At 40.9% G+C, this 19,133-nt stretch overlaps 1 protein-coding gene across 3 annotated transcripts in view; it reads right to left on the reverse strand.

Annotated features, from left to right (window-relative positions):
- FYN (FYN proto-oncogene, Src family tyrosine kinase) overlaps positions 1–19,133 on the reverse strand; it is a 174,346-nt gene that overhangs the window by 95,127 nt on the left and 60,086 nt on the right. For all 3 annotated transcript variants that reach the window (XM_006926080.3, XM_006926081.3, XM_006926079.3), the window contains exon 2: positions 16,431–16,500. The gene's annotated coding sequence lies outside the window, so the exon portion shown is untranslated. The remainder of the gene's footprint in view (positions 1–16,430; positions 16,501–19,133) is intronic.

Raw genomic sequence — 19,133 nt, forward strand, 5'->3', positions numbered from 1 at the left:
TGGTCTACTCATCCAACGCAGCAGCCTACGAGCCTCCCCCAGGCAGGAAGGTGCATGGGGCTCAGGCTGCAATTAGGTTTCCTGTGGGGAAGTGACCATAAGCGTGGGCACCCACATATTTAGTGTGGTGTAACTCAGCCCTCCTTGGGGTTCGCCTCCGGCAAAACTCCCAAGTGGCAGTCTTCGGTTTTAGAAATACCAACCTTTTGATTCTGGTCTCATTTTGATCATTTCCTCCAGGCCCTTTCTCACTTAATCTCACCAATGTCATAGTCTCTATTCTGCTCCCGGCCCTCATCCTTTCCAGGCCGCCCCTTGCACAGGACCTTCCTGTGCCTCCATAATCTGAGAGAACACCCTAAAGAGCAATTAGATAGTATAATTTTTTAAAAAAATATCACAGCATCTTGGAGAACAGGCCGTCCGGTTTTAGATGATAAAACTGCAGTGCACAGATGCAAAGACGCAAGCTGTGTTCACACCACCAGCTATACAGGTAGGGATATGAGCCCTCATACCTATAACCTATCACATATACCTATCAGAGAAAAGGGAAACCAGCGCCTAGTGGCACTTGCTGTGGAACTGAGACTATGCTAGGAGACTTCACGCACTTATATCTATAGAGTCCAAACCTTACAATAATCGTCTGAGCTGGGCTCACAGAAGTTAAGCAACTTTCCCCAAGTCTCTTGCAGCTAGTAATGGTGAAGCTGTGATTTATGTCTGGGTCTCTTCTAGCCTGTACTGCCTGGACACCTTGGGATGAAGGAAGCTGATGGAGTAGTTAACTCAAGGGACAGGTACCTCTTGGGGGCTTTAAATTCTGCTTGGGGTATAGTGAAAGGAGAACAGCGTAATGGTATGAACACAGTGAGTCACATGGGCTACAAGACTCACTTGAAATTCTAGACATCGTTGGGAATGGCTGTTGCTGGCAACTTCTTGGTTTCCTGGTGTGACCCTACTTTTGCAATTTGTGGAGATGCTGGAGGATTCTAGAGAGGCGGCTTTTGTTATCTCTAATCAGCTCCCTCCTCCATGGCATGCTAAAGCGAGGAGAGCAGAGCTTTCCCTGGTCAGGAGCACTTGGCCTCAAGCACTGAAGGGCAGGTGGGGTAATGCCAATGGCAGTCAAACTTGGGCTGCTGGGACACACAGCACTGGGAGAGGGGCCTGTTGGTTGCCCATCCAGAATCTCCTTGTACCATCAGCAACAAAATGCCCTCAGGAATCCCCTGGACAGGGTATCTTTGCCTCCAACCAGCACTGCTGACAGAGCAGAGACTGCTCAGCTGCTTCTGACCAGGCCAGTTCACCAACAAAGCAGGGTCTGCATTACACAACAAAGTAGTGTGAGTGGCTCTATGTTTTTGATGTAGTGTTAAAAAAAACAAAACTGATTATGCCCTTCCATGCGAAGGGACAGCTTCAACATGTACATTGTATGTATGCAAAATGTTCTTTTGGGTAAACGATGGAATCATTACCCTAAGTGGCCAGAACTGGAAAAGGAAACTGTCCACCGTTGTGTCCAGCTCTGATCTCTCGTGAGCAGCAACAGCGAGGCTTCCTGAGCTGTTGGCCCACAGCGAGGGCTCACCCCAAGAGAGGCGTTGCTTCTGCATCTGGGTTTCTCAGTTCTCGAAGACCTCACTAGTTAATGTTGAGTAAGTACATCTCCAAGCAATCTCTATCCCTGGCTTGCTATTTTTAAGATTAAAATTCAACCAGTCTCAAATCTTTCTCTTTGGAGCAGATACCAACAGAATAGGTATCGGAAAATAGCTTGTGTGTTTTGTCCACTGCTTGATGGTTAAGATAAAGTTTGCTTCTGATGGGATTCCCCTCTCCCACCAAGTTTTACTGTGAAAAACTTCAAATATAAAGTTTTAATAATTTTACACTTTGCACCCATATTCTACCATCTAGCTTCTAACATTAACATTGTACCATATCTCCTTTATCACATAGCTATCCATCCATCCCTACGGTAAAAAATTTTAACTACACATTTTCCATGGTCTTTATTTTCCTAAGGTGCAGCTCAGGGGGAAAAGGATTTTGAGACACCTCTGGGAGAGAACCCCTGCTTGAGCACTTATGAGCTGGGAGACTTCTGGCAGGTATGTAATTTTTTGGAGCTTCAGTTTCCAAGCTCATAAAATGTGGGTAACAATGCCTAGAGGTGCTATGAAGATTCAGTGTAATAAGGTAGGGGAAGTACCTGTAAGGGCAGGTAACCAATTTTTAGTTCATAGGCTACGCTCTCTTTCTTATCTATGAAACAAATTTGAATTAGTCAAAAAATATAACAATAATCCAGATATGGATGAAATGAGAATGGCAGAATGTGAATAATTGTTGGAGCTGCGGGAAGGATACATGCGGGTCCATTATACTATACTGTTTACTTTCGATAAAATTTACATTTCATTAATAAAACAAGAAAAATGTTATGAATTGGTCACTGATTTTTGTGAAGAAAAGAAAAAAAAAAAAGGAATCCTTCCTGTATTTGAAAAATTTAATCAGAAACCTCTGAGGAAGTATTAAGAAGCGATGACACTGGGGTGGACAGTGTGGGTTGAGGGAGGCCCCAGGTTCTCTCACTCTCATGGGGTGTGGGGGAGTGAAGGGGAACAATAGGGCTTGGGTACTTAGGAAATACTCCCCAGGTGACAGATTCACTACAGGGTGAGAACCTTTGTACTGGCAGAAAAGTGAGAAACCACACTTTCCAGCATATTAATTGTGAGAATAAATACTTCGCATAATGCAATGCTTGTGTCTCCAGCTAATTTGCAGGCAGAAGACAGTGTGAGGAGCCTCTGATTTAGAGTAATATAAACTATTTGTAACTGAATGACCTCCCTCTGTAAGTCAGGGATGGGTTAAGGAAGGATCCAACTAGATTGCATTCTCCCACATTAATTGTTAACTTATAGAGGTTTCTTAGTGACTTTCAAAATCGCAGAGCTGGAGAAATTTGGAGGTAAAAACCAACCAACCAACCAACCAACCAACCAACCCACGAACAATGTTTAACAGAAAAGTAAAGCCTTCATTTTTTTTTCTTTTAAAATAAAGATGTTATCCTCCAGTTCCAGCTCCCTAATTCCTTCCCTTCCCTCCAGTGGTTCATTCTCTCTTGCTCTTCTTTGTCGGTGGCTGTAGGCATGGAGGGGACTGTGATGGAACGGCTGGGTGAGACAGTGTGCGTCCCTTGGAGTACTCTCTGTGGGGTAGGGGCAGTGTCTTTGAAAGGTGGGATCACATAAGTGCGGCTCTACTGGGCCAGCCAAGCCTGACTACCTCAGGGGAGCAACAGAGCAATCTGCTGCTCTGTAGACTTTCTGCATGAGGGCAGGGAAGAAGAATAAATCTCCTAACAGGGGGACCTGCACTCAGTGGGCACGTGCACATATATGAACACAAACATACACACACTCCTGAGAGGATCTGGCAGGATTTTTATACCCATGTATTAGTGACTGAATTGTGTCCACCCAGGGCTCTTAAGGAGGTAATTAAGTTTAAATTAGGTCATAATGGTGGGGCCCTTGTCCAACAGGACCGGTGTCCTACAAGAGGGAGAGATACCAGGGATGCACATGCACAGAGAAAGGGCCATGCGAGGATACAGTGAGAAGGTGGCCATGGGGAAGCCTCCTTGTGGAAAAGAAGAGAAGACTCACCAGAAAAAGAAGCAGCCTCTTCACGCATCTGTGATAAGATACAGTGTTGGACAAAAAAGGTGACTTTTCCAAAAAAGGTGACTTTTTCAAAAAAGGTGAGCAACTAGTAAGAAGTGGCATTTAAAATGAGCCTTGCAGTAGACTGGATTTAGACTCGGACAGGAGGAAGGCATCCTGAGAGGAGGAAAGTCAGTGCCTGAGGCCCACTGAAGGCACAGAGATGGTGTGGTTTTGCTGTGGGATGAATATGAAGTATAACAGATGCGGTAGAAAGGTGGATATGACAGACCATAAAGAGTCTTGAATGCCAGGTTAAAACATTTAGGCCTTTCTCAAAGGGTAATGGGAACCTTGAAAAGTTTTTAAAAAAGAAAACGACAAGGTTGACATATATGCTGACAAGGGTAAAGAGATCTGACATACAGTTAAGCATTTATTAGTGCCAGACACTGTTAGTACCAGATTTATTACTTTCTTTAATCTTCAACCACCATTTTGGAAATTAGAAAGGTAAGGTCCTCAGAGGTAAAATGACTTGCCCAAGACCCCACAGCTGGTTAGCAGTGGAGCTCAGATTCAATCATCTGCCCAGCACGAAAGTGAATGCCTTGTCTCATCCTGCCATTTAAAACTCCAGGTCCAGCTCCCACATTATCTACTTTCTTCCAACCAGAATGTCTGTTTAATGGAACAGAGCCTGGAATGCACTTTGCTTTTAGGCTTCGGAAGCAGGCAGACTAACAGCAAATAGTTCCATGCATAGGGCGCATCATTCAGCCTTCCAAACCAAACTGGTTCTTCTTGTCCTTCCATGTTACAACATAGTCAAAGGGCCAAGTTACAAATTTTCCTGTTATGACCTACAGCATCAAAGTAACCAATGATGATAATTTGTATATAAGCTGCAAAAATGTGTAGGGAGAAAGGTTGCCTTGTATGAATAGACAGACACCTCAGCATTGACTATATATTTCTTCAATGCAGTGTCAAATACTCTCTGCCCTTCAAATTCTGAAAGAGCACCCAGTATCCAGAAAAACACAATGCTGTTTTCTGTGTCCACTCAAATGTCAGACTCAGCAAGGAATGCTGTGATCATTTCTTTTGGGCCAGTTGCTCTTCTAAAACCTCAGATATATTTAAGAATAAGAAAAAGTAAAAATCGTTTTAGAAAGAGAGTTAGTGCTCCTGAAATATGCAAATCAAATCATACCACGACATATACCAGTAGGAACCACTTTTAAGTTATAAATATGCTCTCCTTCAAGGGCATTTTTTAATTTTTTTTTTTTTATTTAAGGAACAATGCTTACAGAGGTTAACTTGGATGCCATTTTGTAAGTTATGTGCTATTATTATTATTCTCCTCCCTAAGACACAATTGTGTCTAACAGTTTGTCAGGGAGAAGGTAAAATGACTGAAAGCATACATTCGATTCAGCACACCTACAGTGCTGCATATCTATTGTGTGTCAGGCATTGTGAATTGTGCTGGGACTAGATAGATCAGGATAAACAAACCTGAATCACATCAAAGGTTGCTGAAAACACCTTAAAAAACAATGGATATCATAAAGGTCATTTTTTTTTTTTTTACTTTAGAACCAAGTTTTAAGAGCTATTCCTTGAAAAATAGAATATTTTTCACTTCTTCACTTAAGATAACTCAGGACTCATGTTCTGTGACTTTTCTGTGAAATCTTCCCAACACTATCTACCCACTTCCACCTACAAAAATGGGGTAGAACTGGAAACGTATGTGCACGTGTGTGTGTGCATGTGCGTGCGCACGTGTGTATATGTTTGCTCAGGGTCTCCTTCCTTTTTGCTCCGTAGATATAGTCATATTACACTTTCACACTGCGTCGCTGCATTGTAATTGTTGGATATTGATCTTACACATAAAACAAAACCCTGAGGGGCAGGTACTGTGTCTCCATGTACTTCTGTTCTCCCTAGGCAGGAACAATGCCTAGCACTGCTCCTTAAATGTTTGCTGAATGAATGAATGATTGTTTTAAATGTGAGCTCTATCTTCAGACTCCAGAATGTTTGATAGTCCAAACATTCTCCACCGTGGGTGTCAAAAATCTCAAAAATTTCAGTACATGCAAGTAAATATATTTCAGCATAATAAGTTTGTTGAGGTATAATTTATATATAGTAAACTGTTCCCTAAGTTTTGACAAATGGACACAATTAAGTAAGAGTAGGTAGGCGGTTTTACCCACTTGTCTGGGCCCTGACCTTGGGCCACAGACTTGAGGGTTTCTGACAGTGGGGCCTGGGCGCCAAGATTTTTAACAATTCCTCGTGCGATTTTCATAAAATCCCAGGGGAAGAATCCATGGAGGAGATGATACGCTGCCACTGTATTCCATATTTCCTTTCCTTTCCTTTCCTCATCCCCAGCCCCAACCATCACTCTCAGTCAACTATTAATATTGAAAATGAAATCAAAACATTTCTACTCAGCACTGTACTTGGAAGCAAAACGTAGGTACGAAGCCACTTGGCTCGAGTCAACTACAATTTCTGGTTATTTAGCAGAAATACAGCTACTAAATGACGTTTGGAAATGAACATGAGATATCCACTCAAAGAAATAAAAATGTCTTTGAATCAGAATGAATAAAAGGATTGTGATTTAAATGGGGGTCTAAATGAGCATTGCTATAGGGAATGATGGTGGCACGTGAGAAGAAAACGGCCCTTACTGCACAACATACTGCTCCGATTCCAGATGCAACCTCATACCTAATTTGTTTAAATGACAAATTTGAGGGGGTCATAAGAATAAGAGAGACTGATACAAAGTCAAAATCTAAAGAATACAGCATTAAAGGGAGTTAGGGGAAATTCATTTATTTGGTTTTATGGTGCTATCTCTCAATTACTGGAAAAGGCCATAAGATAATAAAGAAAAGGTATTATCTTCTCCATCCTTAACTGAGCATGTTGGAAGACGTGGAAGTCTGGCTTCTAAATTAAGAATACGGGACAATCTTTTCCCTATTCAAATTTCAATTCTCACAAGTGAGGGTTTCTATTTGGGTGAAGCCCATCATAACAAACTCCAGGAGCCATCAACCATTCTTCTGTCACTTTTCCCCCCTGGGATTGTATTATAATCTAATACTTCAAGTAATGGGGTCAATGGCCAGAGATTTGACATTTCATGGATATGAAATCTGACCTTTATTAATGTTTCATTGTGAATATGCTCTCAGTTTCCCTGTGAATAATGCTCAAACTGAGACTGATTTATTGGTGGAGTGTCTGACTAGTTAAAAAAAAAAAGAAAAGAACAAATCATCATGAATCAAAACACAGGCATATTTGTTATAAAAACAGATTAAAAAATATATAATGCTTATTTGTTCTGCTTGGGGAGACTACTAGTCTATATGAGTTTAGGAACGCATTGATTAAGATGAGTCTTTAAGAAAGGATGGATTAAAATCACACTGGTTTTACAAAATGCCATTGAGTTACTCCTAAGAGAAAGAAAATCATGGAAACTGCTGTGGAAACACTTGGAAGTATGCTGCACACTGTCATTTACAAAGCAGGGTATGTTGGTCTCACCAGCTGCCAGGATTGGTAGAAACTGCTGAGCTAGTGGTTATGACCAGACCAAGCATCTCCCTATAATTAGAGTTAGCCGAGAAAAAAGTGGCACAAAGAAAATAGAAATATGTGGCCTCAGACTGGGAGGAGGACAAGAAAGCTGATTAAGTTACTCTCAAGAGATTTCGATTGAAGAATTTAGCTGGGTGTGACCTTGGGCTAGAGTGCTATGCTGCCCAATACCGGTAGCCACACACCACACTTGAAATGTGGCTTATCTAAATTGAGATATGTTGTTAAGTGTAAGATATGCACGGAAATTCCCAAGACTTAGTAAAAAATTTTTCAATAATGTTTAATATCGATCACATGATGATATGAAAATATTTTAGATATTAGGTTAAAGCATATTGTTAAAATTAATTCTACCTGTTTCTTTTCACTCTCTGTTAACATGGTTACTACAAAATGTTAAATTATACATGTGCCTTGCCTTCTGTTTCTATCAGACAGCCCTACTTTAGACCTTCATTTCTTCACGTGTTATATGTGACTGGTATGGGAACCTGGGTCATGGAGGGAAGAAATACTCTGGACAATGAGTGACATGCCATGGTGAAGAATCATGATTATTATCTGTTGATTGAAAACTTTAACTTTAGGGAAAGTGAGGGTCAGTTACAAGAGATCTAAGCTAATTAGGTCTGACCTGCACCCAACTCAACCTCTCTGTGTCTCAAGATGTTAACCTGTAAAATGGGAGGGCAGGACTAAATTCCTGCATGATGAAGTAAGAGCTGAGAGGGTCCTTCCCTATCTCTCCAAACTCAAGTATAATCCTGCTAAGAACAATTGGAATTAACTAATAGGTTTTTATCCTCAGCCAGCACTGCAACAACTGAGGTCCTTCCCGAGAAACACTGCTTTTTACCTGTGTCAGTTCTGCTTCAGTTCCTCTCATGGGAACAAGCTTAGATTCTTCTATGACTCATTTACACAGTTAAATTTATACAACAAAACAAGGAGCCCAAGATGGAAGAACAGACAACTTCATCCCCTTCTTAAGATATTAGACAACAATTTAAGAAAGAAAAATTCTACAGATGATATTCAGAGGAAAATGTATTTGCTTTCATTCAAAGCTACAGGTGAAACATCTGCTATTATGCTGTTAATCTATGAATTAATAAACCCCAAGTTTTATAATAATATGCCAGGTAAGTAATACTTCTATGAAACCTAACTTTTCGTCTCTTCAAAAATCAAACACTCTTCAAATCAAATCTCAAGAATATCAATTTATGTTTAAAAGAGGAAGTTAAAAAACAGACTGAAGAAACACTGAATTCCATTTCTAAACAAAGCCTTGGCTGACTCAAGGTGGCCTCTGCAAGCAGCGGAGGGGCACTGGAACTTGGAGACTCGGCTGATGAGTGTCATAGTATGTGTATTAGTTGCCCACATTAAAACGTTGGGATGGTTAATATACAGAGCAAGATTTCTGACAGTGCTAACCCATATTTGTCTGAAACCCAGTAGCACCTGCCCGTTTTAGATATGTGTGGCTTGTGCTTCTCCAGCTGCACAGCCCCCTTCTAGCTAACTTTCCTGGTTTATAGACCTAACTAATCAGGTAGGCATTTGTCTAAGGCAAGGCTGTAGGGTGGGAGACACAGCCAGGGATGGGGACAGTAGGGAACACAGAAGGGTGAAAAAACCCTGGCTCTAAGCCTGACAGAATCCGGTTTGATCTCCGCTCCATCATAGAAGCTGGGAGATCTTGAGCAAGTCACTTCACTTGTTAGTCTGAGTTGTTGTGTGGAAAGAAAGTGAAAGAAGTTCTATAGGTAAGGAGCCTGTGTGGTACCCGGCGTGTAGTAAACACTCCGCTAAAGTTACTACTTCTTATCTGAAAAGCGAGAAAGAAAAACATTTGGCGTAATCTAGTATCACAACAAAATCTAGCTGACCACCACAGAAGTGGCTAAAAAACCCCTCAACATTATAAAAATATGAAGGCCTATATTACACACCATAAAGAATAGAGGAAGAGAAAGCAAAGGGTAAAAAATATCAGACACTATATCAATATAATAATGATCTAGGTAAGGATTATCCCTTGATACTCAAAGCACTGAAAGGTAGGTGGGGGACAGGATGTTCACAAAGGACCCACGTACCAGCCTGCAGATGCCTTACTGATGCCAAGTGTCAGTAAGTAAGTTACCACCTTACCCAAGAGATCAAACTCAGCACTGCAGATAGTGGGACAAGTTGACATCGTCTGCCTCCTGATGTGATATACTATCAAGCATGCAGTGATGCCTATGAAGTATTCTTGCCAAAAGATGTTTAACCTGCATTGAATAACAAGCTTGTAAATCTAACAATTTTCAGGAAGTGAAGAGCAAGTTAAACAACAGTGAAGAAAGAGACAATCCCAGAGTGCAGGACTTTGTATAGCACAACCAGCCTGGGACAATTAGAAAAGTGTGAACATGGACTGGATATTAGATAACATAAAATATTGTTAAATTTCTTAGGTATGATAATAGTACTGTGGTTTTGCAAAACAAACAAACAAAAATGTCCTTAGGAGTGACATGATGAAATATTGAGAGGTAAAATGTCAAAATGTTTGAAACTTTCAAATAATGCAGCAAGAATTAATATAATGTACACATATATAAATATGTATACATTGATATAATTTTACATATATAAACTTGGAAGAGGGAATAAAAAAAGCAAGATGGCAAATTTAGAACAATTGGTGAGTCTAGGTAAAGGACATATAGGTGTTGGTTTTATCATTCTCCCAACCAGCAGGTTTGAAATTTTTCAAAATAAAAACCAGGGTAAAATAGTGGGAGAGAAGAAAGAAAGAAAAAAAATAGGAAAGAAAAAAAAGCCAGATTAGATAATATTGCACCTCTCCTGTTCATAATCCCCTCAACATTTATATTCAGGTCAGCTTCACTGTGTGCCTTTTCATTCAAAGCTGTTATATTTTCACCGCTTTAATAAATTTCATGTGTGCTCATTCAAACTGCTGTGACCACATCTTGGCTTCTTTGTTGGCTGACATCAAAACAAAACTTTAAACAAAACTCTAACAGCAGGCTATCGAAATTGACCAGGTAGTTATGAAGCCTAAGATATCATATCAAAACCTCCTGAAATTGACACCTAATTCCCTATCTAGATGGTTTTTAAGCCAGTAAAACTGGATCAAAGGCTGTGGGTGGGCATTCTCTTGGGCTTTGATCTTTTCCAAAGATGAAAAAGATCTTTCTCCACCAGCACTGGGCGTTGGCAGTGGAACGACAGGTACGGGGTGCTGGTCAGCCAGCCACTGGGGTTTTAGAGGCTCTTTCCACAGAGAGAGAGCTGTGCCTGAGCTCTGGTGCAGAGAGCGGCAATGGCATAACCTGCAGAACAGCCACTCTGAGTTCAACTGTAATGCCTGAGAGCTCCCAACAAAGTAGGAATTAATTCTGTGGTGCCTTTAACATGGGGAGGACCATAAAAGGCATGGATTCAGACAGTGCAGGTCTGAATCTGGCTCAACTGCATATCAGGCTCTACTGCATATCAGCTGTACAACCTCAGTGCAGTGTTTCTTAGTCGGGGCACAATGGCCACCGTGCCCCATGCTGGGGACAGCTTTGCTGGGCAGGATTGTCCCAGATGCCACAGGACATTTACCATCTCTTCCCCACTCCCCTTCTACTGCATGCCAGCCCTGCCTCCAGTCTTTGAGAGGAGGACAACAAACACCCACACTCCCAACCGCCCCCTGCCTTAGACATAAGCTAAATTCTCTGAGCCTCAGATTTTATCTAGGGATAATACCTGTTCCACCACCTAAGAAGTGGTTTGGGAGGAGCAAATGTGCCACATCTCCTTATAAACTTAAATGATTCTTATATACGAATGATATCATAATACTCATTCACCTGGGCAGCCTGCCAGTCAGAGATAGGGCTGGGGCAGGTCCAACCACCAGGATTCCAGGTAGGATCTATTCCACAGTGTTAGCTGTCCAGTCATATACTAGAATATACAACAGCTACTTATTATGTAAAAGTTTCCGCTTCGTAAGTGGGAAATTTTGGTTCATAAGCGTTGCTGCAGATAAAAACCACACCGCAGCATGAATTTTAGAGTGTAGGCTGATGGCAGATACATAGGCTATTGCAGCAGACAAGCAAGATGGCAGCCTCAAAGTAGCTTCAAAGAATCTAGCTTCAAACTAACCTGGAATAAGAAGGATACTTCTCTTAGCGAGCAAGGAATTAGTTCAAGAGAACCAGGTAACAGAATATGGTGCTCTACCCTCCATGCACACCAGAGCAGGGCGCAGCAGGCACAGGTCTGACTTTTAAAATGATGTACTCATCTGTAATTTACATATTCAGCAATGCTTACAGAAGTGAATCTTAAGAGGCTGGGGAGGGCGACTGCATACAACCTTGCATGGAACTGTAAGCCTTGAACAAAGCTGAGAATGGAGACGGGAGCAGTGAGTCACACAAGTTAGTGTATATGAGAGCCACCTGGAGAGTTAAGCGTGAAGACACACATTCGCCACAGGGATTCAGCTTCTGTCCATCTAAAGTGGACCCAGGGACCTGCACTTTTAAACAAGCTCTCTGTGTGATTCAGATGAAGTACAGCCGCAGACTGTTTCTGGGAGAACACAGACACCTCTCCAGAGATTCTCAGCTTTCCCTCGTGGAGCATTCTTGCTCTCATTTTATCGTCTTCATTGACTTAGAAATTAGGTAAAAGCCCTTCCCCTACCCTTAGTTTGGTTTTCTGAGTTACAAAATGGCTTGTCCATGTTGGTTTTCTGAGTTACACAATTGCTCGTCCTTACTCTTTATCTCTGTTCCTCTCCACTCCTCCCTACACATACATTGTGTAAATGAAAAGAGAAGCTCGTTTTGTTTTGCTGATCTAATTTCTCCTTTATCATTCATTTTTAAATAAGGACTAGGAAATGCTGACTGTGCAGGAGGTTCTCACCCTCCTTTAAGGCCAAGGCCTCGGGAATTAACAGGAAAGTGAGGGAGGCCACCAAAGGCAGATCAGGGAAAAGGCACAAGTCTTGAACAAAAGTGAAAGCAGAAAGCCACTCTAGGTTATTAGTCATTGTGAAAGAGCATGGAGATGGCCCACCGGAGTTACCTAGGGTTGGAAAGGGGGTATGGGAAATGAGTAGCTAAATATATGTTTTTTCTATAAATACATTAAAATATTTAGCACCAACACGGCCTTTTAATAGTCTCACTTGACTCTTTCCACTGAATCACTGAATTGAGAAGCTTACTATTCCGCTTTGGTACATACTCCGAATTCTATTCTTCTTAAAAACAGCAGACTGATAATGTTAAAGCCCCTAAACCTCTGGGCTTGGTCATCTGAAATGAGATCTCTTATCCTTCTCTTAACGGGCTTTCTAGAATGCATTTTCATAGCATTCTTGCAAGAAGAAAGGTTATCAGAAAGAAAAAAAAAATGAAGGGGAGTAAAGTCTAAAGACTACTATACCAAAGCTTTTGGTAAGAAAATATTTATGTCCACAAGCACACACCACACCCTTTCTGGGAAGATATTACTGGTCTTGAAGCTGGGTTAGTGGATCCCAAAATATATCTCACAAAAAGCACAGTTACCCTCTCAGAATAGGCCCTATAATTAAAGTCTTTTCAAGTGGATTGTCCTATATCACAACTTGACATATGTTGCTTTAATCTTCCTGCTTCAGCAAATGCAGCCATTTTGGGCTACAAAAGCTCTAAACAACTCACATTTAAACCAGACTGGGGTATCACTAGGAAGTTGGTGCAAATATACAGCCCTGTGTACCAAAATATCGAATCTCAAACATCCGTAAGAAGATCTTTCTCCTCCCTAAGCACATTTTTATCATACCAGTAATGTTAACCTTGATTCAAAAGGAAGGACTAGCCCAGATTGAAATACCATTTCATCTTAGAGGTCATCTAAAGACAAACACATCTGAAGAAGCTGGGGTTGAAATTTAAAATATGAGACGGCGTCTTTTGTGTGAATGCTGGGATCATGTTGTGTGAGTACTGCTTTTAGCTTTAGTTGACAGTCATCAGTTTAAGCCTGTCATTTATTGTTTGGAGTCAGAGGTGGTGTAAGAATACTTCTTAAGAGCCCTTTTAGTCCTATGATTCTCTGAACAAACTTTTAAATGTTTTCTAGTTATATATTTATATATAACTGTCAAAATATTTAAAATTTTGAACTTTTAAAATAATGAGTACTTTAGACATCTAAATTTTTAAAAAATTACTTCTATATCAGGTTTCTCAGCTTTGGCATTATTGTTACCTCGGGCTGGATCGCTCTGTTTGTGTGTGTGGCGCTGTCTTGTGCCACTATAGATATTTAGCAGCATCTCTGGCCTCCACCTACTAAATGAACCCTCCCTCCCCTAGCTGTGACAACCAAAAATGTCTTTGGCCAGCACCAAATGTCCTCTGGAAGGACAAAATTGACCTGGATTGAGAACCACTGCTCTCTATATATTTATGTATTTATATATCTCCCTCTAGCATGGCCAGGAGAACAATAAATCTAAATTTTTCAAGGTAGCCACAAGTTTTAGTTTTAAGAATTTCAAACTTCCTATGACTTATAATGAAGAATCAGAATCTGTGATACACTACTACCCTGAGAGATTTATAAACAGCACTACTGCTATCTCAAAATAAGGATGGCCTGTCCTCATTTCAATCAAGACATTTAAGAGGATGGATTTGCTGTTACTTGATCTCTTAGACTGCTGTCCTGCCTACTTTTAGGAGCTCTATTCTTAGAAGACCACTCTTAAGAAATCCCTCACAATCCCTTACCAGGCACTCAGGATTGACTGTGAAGGAAGAGGATTAGGGTTGGTATCTGATAGCATCATCTACAGAAGTGATGGCCCATTGCACCACGTCAGGGCCAGGCCACCTCAGGGGCAGCGTTTCTAAAGCTGGGCCAAGTGTGAGGAGGGACGTAGTAAAGCGGACACTTCCTCAAGGAGAACTGCAGAGTGTGGAAGGATAGGAAAATAATGTCAGAAAACAAAGAGCCAAAGAATGGGAGCTGGTAAATTCAGCCCAGAGGAGGAAAGGTAAATGAGGAAGGATATTGTCTTCCAATATGTGGTGGGCTGGTGTGTGGGAATGTGAATGGATTTGTCTCTGTCTGCTTAGAAAATAACTAAGAGCAGTAGGTGATTCAATAAATATTTATCACAGGCCTTTTATGTGCCAGATGCTGTCCAGTCACTGAGACAACAGGAAGGAAGAAGACCCAGTCTCTGCCATATAAAGTGCATATTGTAGTTCTCTATAAGGACTAGGTCGCTTTCCCTCTCTCTCTCCCTCCCTCTCTCCCTCTTTCATTTTAACAATTTGAGCCAAATGTTCAGGTAATTGTCTAACTGCTTGATTTTTTCCATTTTAAAAATTAAGGTTCATTAAACATACAGCAAAATTCACCCATTGTATTGTATAGTTCTGTGAGTTTTCACAAAAGCACACAGCTATATAAATATCACCACAATCAAGATCTAGAACAATTTCATCACACCTTAACATTTTCCTGTGCCCCCAATTGTTTTTTAAAATGGAGCAAGTGGCTCAGGGCAATAGCAGGTTCATCTCTGAGAGAATGTGAATTTCCCTCTGTAGGGATTCTGTGAAGGGACTCGTTTAGCTAGTGGGTGATTGGGCTAGACAAACCCCAAGGCTGGGTCCATCCCTCTGATTCCATGAAACTGGAGGGTGGTCACGCAGACACTGATCTTAAACACTGGCCCATCTGCAGTGGTGTAGCTGATTTTCTCCAACCACGGGTGGAGGCCTCACCCCAAAACCAAATTCTTTTAGTCAGTGCTCAAAAAATTCAGTCCAATAATTGCATCTCTGTGAAGGCTACATAATAAGCATAGACACAAAATCAAAAGACGAGTTTGGAAATGGAAGCCTGAACATGGTAACCGAAGTCCAAACTGAGAGCACCATCTACTCACTCCTAATCTGTCTTTTTCTTCTCATTATTTTACTTTAAAATAACATTAACTCCAAAAGACTGCACTTGTCTCCAAAGGTGGCGGGAGGGGAAGTTAAATGAGCCAAGTTTGTCTAAGAATGGGTCAACAGAGTTAGAGCAGAAGATAAACATGTCGGGGGTTCCCACAGTTTGTTATGGAGTGGGTGCTGGAGGAGGAGCTGTGGCGACCAACTGTGATGTCCCTGTGACAGCAAATAGGGCGTGACCAACCCATTCCTAGGAGCCCTTCTGCTGGGAGATATGTACACCTTTAGGTGGCTTGACCTTAGTAGTGGCAAATGTCCAGTTTCCAAACAAGCTTGTTCTGTTCTCAAGAATAAGTGCTTTATTGAGTACCTACTATGCCCCAGCACTACCTAGCTCATTTTATTCTCACAAACACCCTGGGAGGTAGGCCGCAATCTAAGCTTTGTTTGACAGGTGAGGAAACAGAGGCTCAGAGAGGTTATGTAATAATTGAGTATAAAACTTTAATTTTAACCCAAGTCTCCTGACCCCAAAGACTGTCTTTTTTACTACTCTTAGCAAGATCTTCTGGGTGGTTGCTGAACTTAATGGTCTTAGTCTCTCAGGCCACTGTTATGCTGGTTTGCAGGCAGGTTCCTAGGCTTGCTGGATTCTTAACTCCCTTTAATCTCTCATTCCCAAAGCAGTTAATTGCCTGTTTTTCTCTCATTTCAATACAGAGGCCATAAGGATCTCTCTGCTTTGGAGACTTTTTATTTTATTTTACTCTTTTGGTTTGCAAGTGTATTATTCTTATATTCTGTGAGTGGCTTAGAACATAAGTTAAACTGCCGAGGGTATTCTTTACCCTGCATCCAGAACCTCTCCTAAATCTAGACTTCTTATTAAATCTTAGAAATGCTCATATTGCTTAATAACATTGGCAATAAAAAGAAAAAAAGTCATACTGTCAGAAAGCACCAATTGAACGTCACACTTCATTATAAAATTCCATTTTATCTAAGTTGAGTGCAGATTTTAAGATGCACAGAACAAGACAACGGCTTCCGCTTTACAACAAAAGATATTAGAAATAAATGCAGTGACACTTACCAAAATTTTCCCCAATTATCACAAACTTTATATACACCACATGTCTTCCAATACAGCCGCTGGAGTGGTCCTGAAAAACAATGCCACAACAAAAGGAAAGAAGCATCGTTAAATAGGAGTAACTTAATATATATATTGCGCTTCCCTTCTGGTAACCACGCATCTTCCCTGTTTTGGGCACCCCTCGATATACTAGACCCTTACTGTCAGATCTGTCTTTGTTTTTTTACGAGAAGATGAAACCAATTTACAAATTAACTCAGCATTCACTGATAACAAATAAAAATCCGGATGATGAAATAAACCAAAAACTGTGCTTATAAATACCTTATTTGAATTTTTAGGCCTTTAAAATAATTAGAAACAAAACGATGCAAACATATCTAAAGTTGCACTCAAAATAATTTTTACCCGAAACCAATTCCTCTTTCCTATTTCTTTCAAGAACACACTCCCTTCTCTCCTGCTGGCTATGAGATCCAGAGCTTTCTTTTCTGGACTTCATTTCATTATCTAAAAAATGAGGATTATCATACTGACTCACAGAGTTACGAGGATTAAATAATATAAATTCAATCACATATAAATGACATAGAAAGGCTTAAAACGGCATCTGGCACACAGTAAGCGCTTGGTGAATGAAAGGAGCGATTATCATTCTCCTAGTCACCCAGGCCTGAAAACCACCCTGGCCTTCCTTGCCTCCAACTGCAGACCGTGGACCAAGCCTGCCCTTCTAGCCCTATAGGCATGCTAGAACTCATGCCTTCTCTCTGTTCTCACCATTACACTTTGTCTGATTGGTACCAGTCCTGGCAGAAACTGGTCTCCCATCCTCCAGTTTTACCCCTTCTAATCCCACTTTCATGGGTCTGAAAAGCATCCTTCCTAAACACAACTAAAAGCCTCAGTGGAAACATCTTCCACTGCTTCCTATTACCTACAAATTTATCGGTGAAATGAAATTAGCCTGAGACTCCAGCTCGCCTCAGCTTTATCTCCACGTCTTCCCATCAGATGCTGTTACATACGGGCGGTCACCTGTCCTGCCTGAGCCTTTTGGCATGCCAGTTCTTTCCCTGAGTGTCTTCTGTTCCATGAATGCTGGTGGGAGGCCTAGCCATTGTCTAAGGCAGGGGCTCTTGACCTTTATCTGCCATAACAGTCTAGAGAGATGTTTCTCAAAGTAATGTTTTTAAATGCTTGAAATTAACACACAAATGCTAAAGAAGTATATTGATATAGTTATCAAAATATATAACAAAATTGTGATGTTTTTTTTCAATATTTAAATAAATTCCAGCAAAAGTCTCACAACTCCCGTAATTCTAAAGCACTCTGGGGGCATAAATGATATTTCAGGCTATCTTTAACTATAATGTAATATGAAAATACCCATAATTTCTATTGGTGACAAATAGATAATGCTACTTTCATAATGGAAAAAAGTGTTAGATTTCAGGTTAAGAGTTAGTGAAAATAAAGAGGTATTTTTTTCCCAATCCAAATTCACAGACCCTCTGAATTCCACCCACAGACCCCAAGTCAAGGGCCTCTGCTTAAGGTCTAGCTAGCTCAATGCTCATCTTCTTGAGCTCTTTCTACCTTGATTTTCCCAATTTCATGTTATCTTGCCTCTCTTTGATTTTTCTTTTTAAAAATTTTATTTTGTTTGATACAGATACTTTAAATGTACTTACTGTATCCTACTTTTTAAGTTGTAAGGGAAGGCCCTATTCTCCCTCACCTTTTTTTTTTTTTTTTTTTAATTTTTTCCACGTCTAATAATGCCTTGCCTCACAGCAGGCACAGTAGGAAGGCATTCAGTTAGCGTTGTTTAAATCAATCAGTGAATAATGGTGCAATCTTGCTTCTCTTACGCAGGCTCAGCTAATATTAATATTATCTAATCTCTCTTTCACAGCATAGGAGGTCCTAAATATGTACATGGGGCACCTAAACATTACATATTTAGATTATAAAGTACTGAAACTGGGCAACAAAATGCTCTTTTCCTTTACTTTTCCTCTTTAGAGAGTGAATGCTTAGTTCATGCTGTTGACTGACATTTCCCAGGAACAGACCAGCTCTTCGATCATTCCGTTTACATGGGGTGCCTGTGTGACGCAGGCACACTTCCAGTCTTTGTGGAGCTTCAAGTCTAGCAGCTTTCCCCAGCTGGTCTTGAGAAGCTGAGAATCTTTCAACCTTTCAGGGCCTTTGTATAAATAGGAATAGCTGGCAATTTCCTAAGTACATGTACCTTGTGACCCATATAGGTAAGGCCATTTAAGAGTTGCTATGGCTTCCCATTGGTCCCGCACATGTGACAGCCCGTGGTTCCAGGGCAGGTGGATCCAGTAGATGGAGCAGTGAAATTCCATCTCCCCCCCGCACCCCCGAGTGATGTTGTCTTTGCATATGAGCTGACAACCCTACCAACGTGACTGTCTCACAAAGGTCACTCAACACCTAATGGCATATTTCACTCTGAACCCTACTGAGTCTGTTAATGGATGAGTCTCACAATAGACATTGGTTCTTCAGCACTATCAGCTTTATTCCTAAATAGCTGCGGCTCAGGACTGTGTCTTTTGCCAAGAAAAACAAAAATATAACAGACTAGTTTTTCCTTTTCAAATGAAGAGAGAATAATGATATTCTCCACTGAAAACCACTCACAAGGGCATTGTGGCCATTTGC

The sequence above is a fragment of the Pteropus alecto genome, unplaced genomic scaffold, assembly GCF_000325575.1.
Source record: "Pteropus alecto unplaced genomic scaffold, ASM32557v1 scaffold79, whole genome shotgun sequence".
NCBI classification, from domain to species: Eukaryota; Metazoa; Chordata; class Mammalia; order Chiroptera; family Pteropodidae; genus Pteropus; species Pteropus alecto.